This window comes from Psammomys obesus, unplaced genomic scaffold (assembly GCF_907164565.1).
Source record: "Psammomys obesus unplaced genomic scaffold, mPsaObe1.curated_primary_1811, whole genome shotgun sequence".
Lineage (NCBI taxonomy): Eukaryota > Metazoa > Chordata > Mammalia > Rodentia > Muridae > Psammomys > Psammomys obesus.
Genome location: NW_026596463.1, coordinates 3,672,009 through 3,687,507, shown reverse-complemented (window position 1 = coordinate 3,687,507; position 15,499 = coordinate 3,672,009). Strand labels below are relative to the sequence as shown.

At 43.4% G+C, this 15,499-nt stretch overlaps 1 long non-coding RNA gene and 1 pseudogene across 1 annotated transcript; one reads left to right on the top strand and one right to left on the bottom strand.

The window, feature by feature from the left end:
- The first annotated feature begins 1,266 nt into the window (after window positions 1–1,266).
- LOC129670027 (uncharacterized) lies at window positions 1,267–4,381 on the top strand. Its single transcript, XR_008719113.1, has 2 exons — window positions 1,267–2,386; window positions 3,551–4,381. It is a non-coding gene; the product is annotated as an uncharacterized LOC129670027 (long non-coding RNA).
- A 10,738-nt stretch (window positions 4,382–15,119) lies between these two features.
- LOC129670058 (small nucleolar RNA U3) lies at window positions 15,120–15,220 on the bottom strand (annotated as a pseudogene).
- Between the last annotated feature and the right edge of the window lie 279 nt (window positions 15,221–15,499).

Below are 15,499 nucleotides of genomic sequence, written 5' to 3'. Positions count from 1 at the left end.
TGTAAACATCATCTAAAAACACCCTCGCAGAACAATGTCTGAACACCTGGATGCCGAGGCCAGTTAAACAGACATAAAAAAATAGTTATCACAAGTGGATTTTATTTTTATACTGATAGCTTCATTTTTGAAGCTCTTTTGATAATAGAAATCTCTCTAACGTAATACTAGATGTCTGTAAGACCATCTTGAAATTATATTCCCTGCTAAGCTAATTTATTTATTTTTGGGGGATGTTTCATTTTCAATCCTATGTTATTGTAGAGGATGTTATTTAACCATTTTTAAAATGTAAACCATTTTATTTAATTTGTAGTGGGGCAGTCATATACTTTCAAAAAGTTTCAAAGCTTTACTTATGTATTCTATTATTACCACAAATATGCTCACCTAGCCTTTGCTATGTTTAGCCTCTTCACCTTCAGAGGTGATGCAGGGGCATGGTCATCAGGGAAGACTAAGATTCTGGGTTTTCTGAAAGAATTTTGTAGAGACCAGTGGTTTGTCTAAAAGGAGGTCAGCTTTCAAATGTGATCCAGCAATAAATAATATCCACACAGATGGATTTCAATCCTGTTTTATGTAGCGAAACTGAGGCTCGGGGAGGTGAAGTATCTTGTCACAGCAAGATGGTAATGAAGCCAAGGTCTGTCTGAATCTATAATCCATGTCTTTGGGGGATGTATTGAGGCAAGAAATTCATTTTAGTAGCACATCTTGATCCAGGAGAGAGACTTGGATTAGCATGTGGTCCTGGGCGTTTCACAGTCACCACAGGGCTCCACCATACAGACACTTCATTTACCTTTCACAAGTGAATGGTAGGGAGATGGTGGGATGGACTAAAATGTTTCTGTTCTGGGCAGTTATGGGTGGAAAAAAGCAACCAGTTATTGATATTTCTTCACATCTTAGTCTTATCATCAGGCTATTAACAACGGTTTATATAATAGGCACATGTGCTTATGAAAATTGAATATTCTAACATTAAATTTTTAAAAAGTCAATCTTTCCATTGCACATTTTGTCTTTTAAATGTTTAGCAGCCACAAATGGCTAGAGGCTGCATACTGAACAGCAGAGACCTAGAGCATCATAGAAAGTCTGTGCTCTCCTCCAGAGAGTCTGCCCATCACAGTGCATGTCATGTCCCTGAGCATGTCACTTGCACTCTGGGGCTGGATTATGAGAAAACATGCAACTATAAACCCAACCAATCTCTCCATCCATGGCCTTTCCCACATAGAGCTGACCCCCAAAGGCCGGGCCTCGGGGCGTGCTCTTACCTCCTGGAAGCAAGCGGAGCAGTGAGGCGCAGTTCTGGACCCCTCCGCAGAACAGAGGTGCCACTGACATTTGGCTCCATTCAAGCTATAAACATCTAACAAGCTCCAGATGCACAAGTAGTAGATTTAAAGCCCTGTCAATATGGACACTAAGGTCTGAAATGAAACACTTGGCGTCCGATTTGGCTAAAATGTTAAATTTGCAATTTATTGGCTCAATAAAGCATGAATGCTAAGAGCCAGTTTTCAGGTTGGAGCCTCTGCACGTGTGTACGCGTGTGAACACGTAAGTGTAGGGTTTTCAAGGCAAAGTTAACATCATTAAAAAAAAAGCAAAAAGCAGTGTTCAAAATATAGCTTCAGTGGGCAGAATCATTTTTAATGGGCCCCAAATCTTAATTGTGTTATACATGTAGTTACACAAAATGTTTTCCTGTTTTGGATGATAAAAAAAAAAAGTCGCTGATAAGCTGCAATATCAGTGAAGAGTCGTAATGAGAGAGAGTGGAAGAAATTGGAGCTGTCAGAAATGCGAGCTTTCCCAGGGGCTGTGGCTTTGCCTTCCAGTGTTTTCTTCTGGAAAGACAGGTGGAAATTCACTGCTACAGATGACCAGCCTTGGTGGAAAGTGAAGCCTGGGAAGGTCTGGGGCTGTGGAGAGAGCCGAGGAGGCCATAGTGAAAGTCTGGCTCAAGATAAGACTGACAATTAAGAACAAAACATCTGCCTTTCCTGATAGGCAGAAAGCATGAAGTGACTCCTTCTTCCTCTGACACCAGTCTCGGCTATGTCTGATGTCTGTCCTGTGTCCGGTGTGAAAATGGGAAGGTAGAGTAGATACCCTTTCCTCTCTTCCTCCCACAAAGCTTAAGGAAACCTTGATCTCATAGACAAAAGAAACAGAACTTGAAAAAGTGAGAGGAAACTGATAGACTAGAGGAACAAAGGGCGGTAGATTTCCTAGGTTGTTTTAGTTTGTTTGTTTATTGTTTTCTTGTTTTGTTTTTGTTTTTGTTTTTTTGCTTCAAACACCCCTGATGTGAAGTGGAAGAAACTAGGTAACTAAAAAGCCATCCAGCATGGAACACAGGAAGAAAAAGGTGAGTAACTATCTCAAAATAAAATATTTCGTTAAAAATGGAAACCATCCACCTTCTCAGACAAATAGCTTTGCAAATTATAATCAGATAATCTGATTTTTAATGCCCTCCCCACCTCCAATACAAAAATCATTAAAATGAAATAATTTCTGTTAGAAAATTACATTGGACAGTTTAATTACTTCTAAAGCACTTTACATATCCTCATCATGGCTGTGTATGCTTTATTAACATTCCAGAGCCTTTGGAAATAAGCTCACCATATTAGTCATCCCTGAGGCTTTCCTCTCCCACCCCAGGCCTGGATCTGTACATCTAGGCTGTACCCCAGCTGTCAGGACAAACGGTTACGCATACTATTACATTTGGTGACTGTAACAAAATAACACCTGTTCCTTTAAATCAGTGTTTCTCGTGCACTTAGGTCTGTGTGTGCATAAAAGAGACCCAGATGTGTTAGTTGGTAATGAGAAGGTAAGGATTATTTATTTGGAAATGAACACTTTTCTTGACCGCATCTCCTACTGCCTGGGACCAAACCGGTGCACTGTGCTTGGAAAACAATGATGCCCATAGAAATTGTTTTCCATGGCTTTGGCAACTGTACATGAGACCTGGAGGTAGAGAATAATGTTTGCTGAGAGAGCATCTGGTTTATTGAAAATGCATTTGAAGGCTTTACCAACAGAACTGCCTCAGAGTTGAGTGCAATTAAGACAGCGAAGTCTCACTTTGTAGTATTCAAAATCTGCCGTAAGCATCATGGCTTTGGAATTGGGATGCGATCCTCACCATCCTCAAAGCCAAATGCCGTTGTGGGCAGAGAAGGGGTAAAATTGATGTGACACTTTCTAAACTGTCTGCAAAGATGCCTACAAGATACAACGGCCCTTTCTCCACACAGCTATGGGATGCATTGATGTAAATAAATATAAAAATGGCTATTAAGTTTCCATTCTACTTCATGCACATGGGTTTAATATTAATAATTAAGGGAGGAAAGCTGGCAAAACACATACAAAACTTAGCCAAACCCCAAATGCTTGAGAAATAAGTCAAGATTTTTCTGAAAACATAGACCACTACTGGGTTTGCCCATCCCTGGTGACAAGAAACTGAGAAACTGAAACTAACTCCATTTAACTCTCCTCTCTGTCCCAGCAGATGCTCCAGTTCCCTCCTGCCAAGAAGCCAGTGGATTGGCCTTCAGAGCCAAGAACAAAGTGTGGGTCCCCACATGGCCACCATTCTGTGGAGACAGCACACTCAGATCTCACAAGCCAGAACTGTCTGCCCTCCACCCCAAACAGGATGGCAGATTCCACTTTTCCTAACCTCCCTCCTGAAGGGCAGATCATCCCACACCATGGGGGTGAAATAATTGTCACCGATCCCAAAGGATCCGAGGTCTGTGTCTGTCCTGTCTTGGAGTCTGTCTGATGACATGACAAGACTTAATTTAGTTCTGGGATAACATTGATATCCATTGCTGTCATGAAACCCACAAAGGAAGCAGAGAAGGGGACTGGGGTCGCAGCTGGGGAGCTGAGAAGTTAGAGGGTAGGGTGCATGCAAAGCCCCTGCCAGTTCTTAGCCATGTCTGTTCGACAGGATTGTGCAGTCGAAGGTTTGGGATCATGACTGTAAAGAAGAATACAGACTTTATAATATATCATCACCCACGTTTCAGATTATGGTTTGTCTCTGAAGTGTCCTCCAGAGTCTCTTAGTGAAAGCTGGTCTCCGAGCTGGGGGCAATATTTTGAGAAGCTGTAGATCTTTAGGGGCTAAAATATAGCTGGCAGATGCAGGTCCTTGGGCAAGGGGGACTCCAAAACTTACACCCAGTCTCTACTTCCGGCAGCTTCTTCCTCCTCCTGGCCCGCCACTATGACCAGCCTCTGCCATATACCCCTACCGCAAGAAATTGTCTTCACCACTATAAGGACTGAAACCCTTTGAAACCCTGAGCCAAAATAAATATTTCATTTCGTAGGTTGCTTCTGTCCAGTATTTTGGTTACATATGGTCATATGCAAAGGGGATTATGACATCATCTAATCTTCATGATAACTGAGCAAATATTGTCATTCTTCAGAGGAGGAAATGTAACTCCCTGTGGTGGCAGGGAAGGGAGGTAGCCAAGTCCGCAGTGGCTAAGGGGCAGCCCGGACTTAAATCATGTTCCAAGCTGAGGGCCCTGCTCAGCTGCTGTTGCCGGGGTAAGTGGAGTCTTTCTGGGAGGACTCAGCAGCCACGGGATGCTGTGGCGCATAGTCGGTGCTCATGCACACGGACGGGACCGTGGAACGCTGCACTCCGGAGCTCCGCTGCTCTGGCTCGGATTGCTAAGCCGCAAGCTCACCGTTGCCTTCCACTCACTTGAATTTTCACTCTCTGGCAGTGCTGACCAAAGTATCTCTATGTGGAGATCCCAGACTCTTCTTATGGAGCTTGAGTACCACAGAGTCATCATCGAAAGCTCCCACGGACAAAACGTCTCAGAATGTCGAGGAAACATAGCAACCTGACTAACATGAGGATTTCAACCAACCAAACAGAAACAAAAACCTGAAGGTTTGGAGAACTTGTAGTGGCTTTTTTCCCCATTAATTAAAAGGTATAGAGTCTTCAAATTCAAACTTGTACAAATAAACTCAGTTGTCAGTATACATGAATGTGTTCTATTTATGAGTATATGTTCTATTGTGGTGCAAATACAAGTCTATAGTTTTCTAAAGCACTCTCTTTTATATTAAGATACACTCTGCCTAATCCCTCTCCAGAAGCCAAACCAAGTGATACCTACTGATATCAGAAAGAGTAATTTTGTCTAATCTGTAAGAAATTGTTTTGCCCTTCACCCTTATATACTTTGAAAATGTTTTATTGAAACTATGAAGCGAAATGTTGAAAAGAAACCAGACCTATGATTACTATTTTGGTCCAAATGAAAGTATTAAGATCAGCAAGACTCACAAGAAAATGAACTCAGTGAAGTTTTCAACTTGTTCTTCTTTTTCTCTGAAAAAGAAACATACCCGATAAACTTAAAGAGACAAGATAAAATGCATCTCTATTAGAGAAAGGTTAGGAGTTATTACTTTTTAAAAACACTTTATTTGTTTCATGTTTTTCTGTGCATTGTTATTGTGTCTCTGTAAGAGTGTTGGATCCTCTGGAGCTGGAGTTACAGACAACTGTGAGCAGCATGTGGATGCTGGGACTTGAACCTGGGTCCTCTAGAAGAGCAGCCAGTGCTCCTAAGGGCTGAGCTATCTCTCCAGTCCATTGTTTTTTGGTTTGGTTTCAGTTTCTGATTTCATATAGCAAGAGTAACTAATTAGAAAAGCATTTGGAGGCTGAAGAGATAGCTCAGCAAGAAAAGCACTTGACACCAGTATAAGAGCACCGCGCTTCAGCTCCCCTAGTAATGGGGTCGGTGTGATAGCCTATGTCATCCAGAGATTGAACTCAGGACATGAGGCTTGGCCACAAGGGCCTTTCCCCACTGGGCTGATTTATCAGTCAATTATGTTATTATGTTATTTAACCCACAACTTAAAAGATTTTCTATAAATGAACATTCTCTAACCTGTTGGGAACACTACTTCAGCAGTGAGAGCAAATGGTATTTTTTTTGGGGGGGGGGAGCTAGAGATTGCCTTTTTGCTATTCTGAAACTTTCTAGAAACTGCAAATGGGAGAGGAAAATGGCAAGTAAATTAGACAGGGGAGGCAGACGGGAAGGGAGACAGGAAAGGAAAAGAAGAAAATGTGTCAACAGGGCAAGAGTCACAGGAGAAAAAATGAAGCAAGAAGAAAACCACCTTTGGGTCATGGTGGGTTGCAATCTAAATCTAAGTCATTTTCTATCTAGAGGGGGCTTCACGAGGTCTTTTGACTCGGTGGTCACCATATCGCATTTTATCATGGAATTTTAAAATTAAGCACACACATACACACACACTACCCAAAATGTATATTCTGCTCCCAGAAAGCTGTCCTTCGGTACTTTTGCGTGGTGCTGCTTGGAAACCCATGTTGATAGTCCTGCGTTGATCTCCAAAATCATTCTGGAAATTGTGCTGGTTGGTGAAACCCAGAGGTCTACAGCCACTGGTGTCGCCCTTCCTTGGTCCTTTTCATCTAAAGTAGCCCGTGATGTATCCAAGTCTACTCAGTTGGAAAGTTCCCTGGCAACCAAGACTAAAGCCCTGTCTCCAGATGCCTGGCTACGTCCAAGGTTGGCTCGAGGCCAGGTGACCCACTTGCCTGACATTTTCAAGAGACATGGACAGGAAGGTGGGATGCCATGGGCACAGGCCAGGTAAATCTGAAGACCAGACCTCTCTCGTGCCTGTGAAGAGAAAATCATTAGCTCAGTTCCCTGTATCATAGAGTGACAAATTCAAACAAAAAGAGGGCTGGCTCAAAGAAGAAACAGCAGGGAATGATTATTTAGGATTAAGAGTCTTGTTTCTAGACATATGTGGTAAAATATTGTCCAGATTAATTTTATTTGCTTCCTTTGATGAAGCCAAATTAACTTAAACCAACTGTTAGAAGAACTGCTGGTTATTAACACTACTGTCACAAAGTCTAAAATGTTCACCCCAGAGGCTTCCCGGTTAAAAATTCCAAAGTGCCTTTAATAATTAAGAATCATTGTAATAACTACATTCATTAGCAATTACACCTTGGTAGGTTCTAAAACTTGGTAGGTTCTAGAAATTTCAAGTGGAAAATTTCTACCCAGTTCCTCTCCTCTCTTCTCTCGAGGAGTACATTTCAAAGTCATGGATTCTAACTAGACAATGAAGAAAAGTACTAACCCAGGGCAGGCATTACCTCCAGGGCACCTCCCAGGAGCCCTAGACAGAAGCATTTCCTCGGGACTACAGAAGCAGAGAGCTGACCTCATAAGAGAAAGAGCAGAAAGACTTTGGCGATAGTTACCTGTCAATTGCTAACAACCCATTATTTCTGAGTGTGATGTGAGAGTGTTTCTGGCCGGAATTAGTAGTAACATCTATACATAGGTGGAAAGACGGCTGCTGCCACTAATGTCAGAGGGCATCATCCAGTTTGTGGAGGTGAACTTGTCCCCACTGTACCGTCTGCCTTCTCTGCCCCAACACTGGAGCTCGTACTTTTAGGCTTCTGGACTTAGAGCAGCCGTGACTCCATCAGCTCCTGGTCCTTCCGAGGCCGGGTTTGTTCTAGAACCGCCTCAGTCCTCCACCCTGCAGTGAGCAGATCCCTGAGCCTCCGAGAGCTAATCCCTCATAATACGCCTCTTGCCATACCTTTCTGTATCCTACCCATTCCGCTTCTCTAAAGAAATCCGACACAGCCGTCTAATCCAATGACTCCCTGAGTCACGTTCAGGCAGAGTCAGCCTGCTAACACCCTCACCATGCAGAGTGTCGACACACACACGTGCTTTTAATTATATTCTCTTTTGTACCTTTATATTTCCCTTATAAAAGCTCTTGGCCCCCAAAGCACATTGGACTACATGAGCACACAACAGCTGTCAGTCACACACAGAGTGATTAGCTGGTGTATACAATATGTTACGGCACCACATCACCCGGGAGTAAGATACCGCTTAAGGAGGAAAGGCCCTGCTTGGGCAAAGGGACGCTTCACCACTCAGCCGTATGGCCCAGACAGTTATTCACTGCTCCCAGTCTCTGTTACCTCTTCCATGAATTGGCAGATGCAGAACACAGACTCTGTTAAGTTCCCTGCAGCCTTAGTACTCAAGCTCCATACACGGACAAGTGACTTCATAACCAACAAAACCAAGCATGTGTGCCCCAGCCGGAGGTTAGCAGAATCTGCGGCTGGCCGTAGCCAAACTTAGACTTTAATGTGGGGTTCCTTTTACAGTTGGTTTTGGAATACAATCAAAACCCAAAAGGAAGTTAGATTCCAATCCTTAAGAAGGTCCAGCCATCGATTTCTAAGTACAAAAGATAGATTTGCAAAGCCTTAGGCCTAGAGGGAATGACAGCTGTGGGCCAGCAGAAAGGCTGCACGAGATTGGTAAGGAAGCAAAATCCCAATGCCAGGCTCTGAGGTTCCAGGCAGTCATACAGCCTGGTCTGAGGGCCACCCACACCAGCCACCAGATTTCTGTGGACAGGACACACATACCCTGAGCTATGCCTCCTCTGCCTCATGCTATAAAAAGCAAGTTGGCCCCAGACCAGCCAAAAGCATAAGCATTTATCAGAACACTGATGGGCTTTCAGGCATCAAAAGTCTTGCTCTCTGAATGGGGGATGAAGAGGGAAAAGGGAGCAGGTCTTTGAACAATATGGCACAGCTTGAGGGCCTGCCTGGGGTGGCTGGGAATTAAAATAATCAAAATCAATGGTAATAATGTGCTCAGGAAGCAGCTCTACAATGCAGATTCCCCACTCGGTAGTTAGCTCACTAATGACATTAGCTAGTATGAAATACAAATAGGAGAAAAACAATCTAAGCCAATTATACTGATTATGCTTCTGACATCAAAAGGTGCAGCAGATGAAGCTGAATTTCCATATATTAATATGTAAGCCAGCACCTACTACAGAGTACAGCACATAATGAAGGCCCACTAGATTTCAGTACACACAGCTAAAATCTCTAATCAAGCGAAAAAACAATTTTCTAAATGATAATTAGCAGTAATCATGTTCTTTAAGTGCAGGGTATTATGAAGTACAAACTGAATTTAAAAAAAAAAATGTAAATAGCAAATTTCCTTGTTCTGGCAGCAACAAAGCAGATGTAAGGGCAGAGGCGACCAGCACTGATCTAAGCCATCTCCAGTCAAGAAAAGAGTTGCATCAGTGATTGGGATGATCAAAAAGTGCATTGACTTTTATCAGAGCCAGGCTTGACTGGGTGGAGGGCTCTCTGCTTGAGAGAAAGGTGGGCGGAATCAGGAGGAGGCAGCAGAAGTGGGAGGAAGGACTTAACCCCTTACCTCCTGAGGTATTTTGTTGAAGCAAGGTACAAGTCTAGCCAAGCCTGGAGCTGGCTCCGCTTTTTATTGCTCATTTGATATGGTTGCTGTGCAGACAGCATCCTTGTGGGGCAAGGCGGAATTCCTGCCGAGTGAGCAACAAGAAATGTGAGTGCCGTTTGCTTTACTCCTCATGCTCCTGTGAGCAGTTGTGTAAAGGGGGGAAGTGGCTAATTAAAACGGCAACATACACCCTACTCACGCACGCCCCCATCCACAGGACGTTTGAGACTCCTGGTCCAGGAGTAAGAACAAAGCCAGACGTGTACACATCACAAAACCACTGCAGTCCTCTTGTGCTGCCTGTGGGTGTGTTCATCAGCTGTCCCCCACTGTGGCCAACGCCTGTGGTGATCGGGTTCCCAATAGAAAAGGCTTCTTTTCGGCTCTCAGTTTCTGAGGCTTCAGCCCATGGGCGATTGGAGATGTGGGTTTTAAGCATTTAGGGAGAGCAAATGGGAGAGCGGGGTAAAAGAGAAGGGGAGGAGCTCTTCCCAAGGCCTCTGAGGACAAACTCCCCAAGACCTGAAGACCTTCCTCTAGACCCAACGTCCTAAAGGTTCCATCCCCTCCCAGGGTCCTCATCCTGCCCTGGACAAAGCCTTTTACACATGGGCCTTCGAGGGACAGTGTGGACCTTCACACTACAAGCCCAGAGCTCATTAAGTCTTTTAATTCTTTGAAAATGCTACTGTCGTCTGAAGGAGGGAGGATGGTACAGGGTAAGAGAATGGCTTTCCTGAAATCCTGTAGCTGATCCCAAAGACTGGCATGGACTGGCAAGGGCAAAGCGGATTTTTGCTACAGTCAGCAGACATTTCAGACAAGCTGGAAGTGCAGCCCAGCCAAGGCTTGAACACCCGAGCAGAGATTGCCATTTATGAGCAGTGCTTACTTCCCAGGGTCTCAGAGACCTGAATTGATCACACCAGTCAAGTGCTCTTAATATCCGGTTTGATAGCACAGCCATGTCTCATGGCTGATTGCCCCATCACCACCAACATCCTTTTAAAAACTCTAAATTCAATTAATCTAAAAGCTTTAAATGCAATAAGAATTTTGGGCTCATTTGTAGGATACCAAGCATCAACTTCTTGCCCTCTAGCTGCTTTGGGAATCTGGCTGAAAACTTAGCTAGAAAACCCCAATGCCTAGACTAGAAAGACTAGAAAGTCACTCAGCATCACCCATGTGTGACCAGGATGGAACTCAGCTCTCCAGGTTTCCCTAGCAAACACCCCTGCCAGAGCCTTGCCCTCACTGGCCCACAAGCAGAAATTTCAAATAACACCATTGGGCTCTGGGATCCTGGCATCTGACTTTTTTCTTTTTCTGCTCTTTCCTTCTTTTAGTGTTTTTCTTCTTCCTTCCTTCCTTCCTTCCTTCCTTCCTTCCTTCCTTCCTTCCTTCCTTCCTTCCTTCCTTCCTTCCTTCCTTCCTTCCTTCCTTTCTTTCTTTCTTTCCCAGGAGCCAATAAAGTGAGTTGTTGATAGCACATTTAAAACTCCCTATCATGCAGCTACTGTGTTGCTAACTGTTCCTTTGAACCTATGGGACTCCTAGTCTTTCAGCAAACAATCCCTTTTAGTCTCATGTTGCTTTGCCAAAGCGCTTTGCTGTGCTACCTTGTTTTCCCTGGTCCTTTGCTGATGCCCTGCTGTCTGCCTCTAGCCTGAATCCAAGAAAGATAGCAAGCGGCAGCGTTTACTGCTTTGTAGATCTCAGGGAGAAAACAGCTGCTTTTAGATGAGAAGAATCTTCCAGACACTCTGATTGTGAAGCAAAATTGCAAGGGAACTAAGGGCTGAGATGAGAATTCAAAATGAGGAGTTAATAACAACCTGGATAGTCCACGGACATTTAGTTCTCTATTTTGATTTACTCTCATCTGGAATATTTTTTAAAGCATTAGCTTAAAAATGAAAATGGAGAAAAGATCTTCCAAAGCCGTATTTTGCACAAAATTGTTCAGAATAACAATTCACACACACACACAAAAAGGTCATTTACAATCTCCTGCTATTCACTGAGCATCTCTGATTTGTTCAGCAATTTTATGGCCATTGTAGGTAATAAGATGAAATTGACATGTCCTGGTTCTTCATGGAATAGACCTTGGTTTCAGAAATCAGAGCCCACCCCCACTTCCTCCCGCACACAAGCTTTTGCCTGTATACGATTGTGCACAATGAGCCGGAGAAATGGCTCAATGTTTAAAGCATTTACTGGACAAGTGTGAGAACTGAGTTCAAATCCCTCAGAAACCACATAAAGCTGGGTGTGGTAGCACACATCTGTAACCTCAGCCTATGGCCAATGGGAGGTTGAGACAGAGAATCCCTGAGAATTTATAGGTCAGCTATTGTGGAGTATACAGTAAGCACCAAAAAGAGAGGAGGGGGAAGGCAAGGGCCAGCACCCGATTGTCCTCTGATCTCCACATTCATCCTTAGCCTCACACAAGGACACACAACACACACACACAAAGACAATGTGTCATGCCATCATATCAGCTTCTTCTCTTCCATAATTGAGGTACTGGGAAAGTCCAGCCCTTAGGGTCTGGGCATAGCAATGACAAAAGCACACATGCCATTTAAGCCACAGAAATGAGACACGTGAGTGGAGGGCAGGTACTGTGCTGTGCGAGCTCCAGTACGGACCATATCTACCCTGAAATCTGTGTGGAGAGTGTCTCGTTCCCAAGATGTCACTGCAGCCTTGGGATGAAGATGCAGCCATCCTCCAGTTAGCAGGCCTCTGCATAACTCTCACGGTCTCTCCACTCCCAGAGGTCTTTTCTTTATTCAATAAACACGGAAGGAGATTGGCAGGGCACTGAGGACTGACATATGCCAGGGTCTAGACTGCAAGCAGACATGCTGGCTGGAGTGAAGTGTTCACAGAGTCTCCATAGGAAGCAATGGAAAGTGCATAATTTGCAAACTAGCACCAGGGGTGGAAGTGTCAGTGAAGCCCACGAGGTGGTGTTGAGGTCTGACTTTCAGTATATTTACAAAAGAATTGAATAACAAGCACCTATGTTTGACAATTTAATACATACTCATTGATGTTATTTGACCACATAAACCTTTTTTATATAACTTTCTGAGAGTGCCTTGCAATGTTGAATAACCTAGCTTCAAACTCATAATCCTGTCTTGGGTCTTCCAAGTGCTGGAATTACAGGGATTTGAGTCATTTTTGCTCCTCTAAGTAATTTCTCCTGGTTTTGCCAAGTTGGACTTCGGTGGTGTCCATTCTTGGGTCTGTCATGGATTCCTACCTGGGTCGAGCAGACGTCAATGTTGTCTCTTCAGAGAAAGTTGTCACACAACAGCATAATGTTTCAATCCACTTATATAATATGAATTGTAATACACACTGATTAAACATAAGTCTTTCTCCTGAGTGTTATTTGTGTTTGGAACCTCTCTTCTAGTTATTCACCAATTATGCAATAAGTTATTATTAATCCTAGAACTTGTTATGTCTGTGGACCCATGGTTTAAAGTCCCCCAATTTCCCACCTTTCTTAGCCTCTATTGACATTCATATACATCCAGATCAATTTTAATGTTCACAGACAAAGAACACACAGTATTTGTCTGTGACTTAACTTTGCTTAGCATATGTCTTCTCCTTCACTCATTTCGCTTCAAATGACAGAATATCATTCTTTACAAGATTGAATAATATTTCAATATGTATGTGTGTGTATAAATGTGAGTGTATATATATATTTCATTTTCATTGTCCATTCACTTACTGAAAGACATTCAAGTTATCCATATGTTACCTGCTGTGAATACTGCAGCAATAAACCTGAGATTATAGGCATTGCCTCATAGATAAAGTATTTGTATAAATTCATAGGAAAAATAGTGATTCCCAAGACAGGTATGTGCAGCCAGACAAATTATCAGCAATCACTGATACAGGTGTTCAACTTAACACAGTAAGCTACTAATATTGCTTACTGGTAAAACAGCAGAGAAACTTCAGCTCTCCTAATTCCTGCTTAGAAAGGTAAATTCGATTGTCTTTTTGGACAATAAAATAAACATAGATTTGTGAGGACTTTGTCTTAGTTAGGGTTTCTATTTCTGCAGTGACACACCATGACCCAAAGCAAACCGGGGAGGAAAGCATTATTTGGTTTACCCTGCCACATCATTGTTCATCATCAAAGGACACCAGGACAGGAACCCAAACAGAGCAGGAGCCTGGAGGCCGGAGCTGAAGTAGAGGCCATGGAGGGTGCTGCTTACTGACTCACCCCCCATGGCTTGCTCAGCCTGCTCTCTCATAGAACCAAGGACCACCAGCCAGGGATAGCCCCACCACAATGCGCTAAGCCCTCCCACACTGGTCACTAATTAGGAAAATACCCTACAGACCTACCTACACCAGGATATTACTGAGACACTTTCTCAGGCAAGGCTCCCTCCTCTCAGTGACTCTAGCTTGTGTCAGGTGACATCAAACAGCCTGCATAGACTTACACACAAAAATGTTCATTATACCATTATCTACAGTGGCCGCAACTGGAAACAACTCAGTGTTTAAAATGTGTTTGCCTACATGCATGTCTGTTCACCACATGTGTGCTTGATGCTTGTGGAGGTCAGAAGAGGGCAATGGACCCCCAAGAACTGGAGTTACAGATGGTCATGAGTCATGTGGGTACTGGGCAGCAGCTACCCGCTGGCCAACTCTCGAGGCCCTGGAAACAATTTAAATACTCCAAATAGATAAATCAGCTTAAGTTCAAAATAGCAGTGAGATGTAGACGCATGCGTGTGGGCGATTTCTCTGTTTCAGCGAGGGAGGAACACTGCATTCTAAGCAATGGTCGTCTAGGGACAGTGGACTGAAAACGCCTCTCACAGACACTTTCTGTATTTTCTAAATTAATATGAACATGTAACTGTTACAAGGTGAAGGTAAACATCCATTTCTTTTTTTTTTTTTTTGTATTTTATTTTTTTTCTTATCAGTTACATTTTATTAACTCTGTACCCCAGCCGTGTCCCAATCCCTCATTCCCTCCCAGTCCCTCCCTCCCTCCCTCCTCTCCACCGTGCCCCTTGCCAAGTCCACTGATAGGGGGGACCTCCTCCCCATTCATCTGATCCTGTATTATCAGGTATCTTCAGGACTGGCTGCAAAGCTCTCCTCTGTGGCCTAACAGGACTGCTCCTCCCTTGGGGGGTGGGGAGGCCAAAGAGCCAGTCATTGAGTTCCTGTTAGAAATAGTCCTTGTTCCCCTCACTATGGGAAACCAATTGGTTACTGAGCTACCACAGGCTACATCTGAGCAGAGGTTCTAGGTTACATTCATATATGGTCCTTGGTTGCATGTCAGTCTCAGAAAAGACCCTGTGCCCAGATATCTTTGGTCCTTGTGGAGCTCCTATCCTTTCCTCATCAGACTAACTCCCCTTGTTTCTTATGATTCCCTGTACTCTGCCAAAGGTTTGGTCATGAGTCTTTGTTTTGAAAACACTGCTAGTTAGAGTCTTTCCAATGAGCTCAGTAGACTCCTGTCATACGTTCAATGCACATCCCATCTGTCATTCTAAACGAGGATTGATCATCTTACCCCATGTCCACTCTCTTGATTATCTTTTTTAGGTGTACAGATTTCATTATGTTTATTATATCTTATAGGTCTATATAAGTGAATATATACCGTGTTTGTCTTTCTCCTTCTGGGATATTTCACTCAGGATGATCGGGTGCTCTACACGATCAGAGAAACTTCTCTAGTAGCGAACTATAGAAATGATCCCTGAAAGTATAGTCTTAAACATCCATTTCTTTAATTTGGTTTTCTGAGACTGGATCTCACTAAATTGTGTAGTCTGACACATGACCCTCTTGCCTCAGCTTTCCAAGTACTGGCATTACACTTGTGCCCTACATACACATTTAACTAAATTTTCAAATGTGTGTATGCGTGTTTGTGTGCTCACGTGTATTTGTGTGTGTGTACATATGTGTGCAGATGTACTTGCCCATGTGTGCACATAAAGAGGCCAGAGATTGAGGTCAGGTGTCTTCCTCTATTGCATTCCACCTGTTTT